The 2,620-nt window shown below is 35.8% G+C and overlaps 1 pseudogene; it reads left to right on the top strand.

The window, feature by feature from the left end:
- The first annotated feature begins 526 nt into the window (after window positions 1-526).
- On the top strand, window positions 527-859 carry LOC149175747 (COP9 signalosome complex subunit 6 pseudogene; annotated as a pseudogene).
- The last annotated feature ends 1,761 nt before the right edge of the window (window positions 860-2,620 follow it).

Below are 2,620 nucleotides of genomic sequence, written 5' to 3'. Positions count from 1 at the left end.
GAAACAATTTCTAAATTGTTCACGATTGTAAAGGTTAGGTGTTAGTCCGAGTTTAATTTTTCCATGTTTGCTTTAGTGTCTAAGTCTTAGGAGTCTTGTTGGTATGTTTAAATAAAGGTCAACACTTTGTTTTCATCCATCACTAGTCTAACATCACACCTAAGCTCCATATGTCAATCCTATTTCAAAGTTCTTATGCGCTACGAAATCGGGGATTCGTGCTGATCCATAGCAAATCTCATCCAGCTGTCAAATTTATCAAAATCTGTTATCTTTCTACATCATCAGTTATCTGCCAATACACTTTACCTATCAATTCAACCACTTATCCTCATCATTAGGTCATTAGGTGTCTTGGTAAGCACAAGTTGTAAGTTTCGAAAAGGAGCCGAGTGTTCACAATCATGATGATGTTTGGGTTCATACATGGGAAGCAAATTAATAGGCTTTCAATTTAAATTCTTTGAAGATCAAGCGAGGCAGCTTTCCTCATATATTTTTGAAGTCAAACTACACTATAGAGACTATGGAGGCAAAGCGGATTTCTGTTGATCATGTTGCACACCTAAAATCCTCAAATGGAGGCTCAGCTACTACTCAATTAGCTGCACATCTAACTGGAATTCACAGTGACATAAAAATGCTTAACAGTCGTATTAGAGTTCTTTATCATTTCTTGTCAGCGATGCAAAGAGGTGAAATTTCATACGAAAATTCTTTGCTTCGACAAGTTTCCAGTCTTCTAAGAAGGTTGCCTGCCATAGAATCCCCAAAGTTTCAAGATGATTTTCTAATGGAATATAACGATACACTATTGATGGCTTACCTAGCTATGATCACAAATTGTTCAGTACCATGAACGAACTTAGTGACAAGTTCAACACAGCTTTTGATAAACAAAGCAAAAGAGGAGGGCGAACTACTTTTCTTTAATTCTTCGTCTTAATTTATGATTTATGGACTGAATTGAGTTGGTTTACATCTCATTCAATACCCGATGCTTTTCTTCTACTAGATGATCACAGTTTTCATTTGGGAGGAAGTGTATGTTTACTCTCGGCGGTTTTATCTTATTGCATTATAGTTTTGTCTAAAGGTTTCTCATGTAGATGATCAATATTTTTTCAGTCAGCTGCCTGATACCTAAAACTGGTTACAATATTTTCCATATGTGATCAAAGTGTTGTCCATTGCAGTGGTCATTGTCAGCGTTAACTGATTATTATCATGATATGGTTTTCTTGTTACGTGAATACAAATGAGATAGAATATTCATGTTGAAAGAATTCCATGGAGGGGTCAGAAGTATGAAGAGGCAAATCGAAGATCACACAGCAAGACCAAGTCCTAAATTTTGATGAGTTACCTTTTTACTTACCTTGAAGAATGGTGTCCATATATTCAGTTTGAATAGCTTCATGACAATTAAAAAAGCCATTGCAGAAAGAGGAAAGACTCAAGAAAGTAAAATTTTGATCCTAAGCTGTGTTTTTTTAAGATTACACAGCAGTTTCGTAGCGCGCTACGAAACTGCTGTAGGTGATGCATAATGCACAGCAGTTTCGTAGCACGCTACAAAACTGTTGTAGCTGCATATCATAACTCGATTGACCAATTCTGAGTGACCAAAGGGAAAAATTTTGAAAATAAATCTTAGAAAAGGATCATTTACAATATGCAAGCATCCAGCAAGGGCAAAACAAGCGGAGGAACTCTAATCTTTTTTTTATACAAATGATCACAACTAGTATTGTTCATGACATTTCAAACAGCTTTGAAGAGGTTTTGTCTTCATACGAGTATATAGGAAGGGTCTACAACACATGAAGAACGTGGCACTCCATACATTTTTGTGTAATCAAAGAAGAACAACATGGATAATTGATTTCGAAAATCCTTGAGGAGACCAAAAGCAGAAAAACAGGGGCAATTTCCTACTTTCTAGGAGGAGTAAAGAGATGAGACATTAAGAGCCAACAAGGAGTTTTAAACATCCACCAAATCTAAACTGAAGGAGACCACTTTTCGGAGAACGAGTTTTGATTATAATAAATGCTATTACTAGCATGATGTGGAGTTAGACTCCTAATTGTCTTAGGTCTCTAAAACTTCTAGTTAGCAGTTTGTTGTATTTAATAGTTAGTTAAAGTTTGAGTAAGTGTCATAGCAAGCAGAATTCGAGTTCCCCTCATGTTGGAGGAGGAATCTCATCTATGTAAAGAATTCTATATATAGGAGAGAGAGAAATATACTAAGGGGTTGGAAATTTTCAGAGAAAGACTCATATTGTGCCATTGTAGAATATTATGTTTTTATGAATGCAGGCTTTGGCTTTACTTCTCAGGATTCAGAAGGAGTTCAATGGTGGCTTGTTTATGTTTGTCCTTATTTCCTTATGTGTAGTAGTATGAATGTATGATACTTAGAATTCATTGACATGCTCTAACTTCCTTCATACATTCATGGACTGTGTTTTCCTACATGTCTCTATGTGTTAACTGATATATTGAACTTTGATGCCCTGACTTCCATGTTTAGCCAATACTGCTATCATTCTAAGATTTTCTGACTCCATAAGCCCAATGGATCTTTACTGATTGTGTTCAACCACTTACATTTC

This window comes from Pinus tabuliformis, chromosome 4_1 (assembly GCF_031772625.1).
Source record: "Pinus tabuliformis cultivar Carrire ecotype Pingquan chromosome 4_1, CPIR1, whole genome shotgun sequence".
Classification (NCBI taxonomy): Eukaryota; Viridiplantae; Streptophyta; class Pinopsida; order Pinales; family Pinaceae; genus Pinus; species Pinus tabuliformis.
The sequence above is the reverse complement of the archived record's forward strand: the minus strand, read 5'-3'. Positions and strand labels throughout refer to the sequence as shown.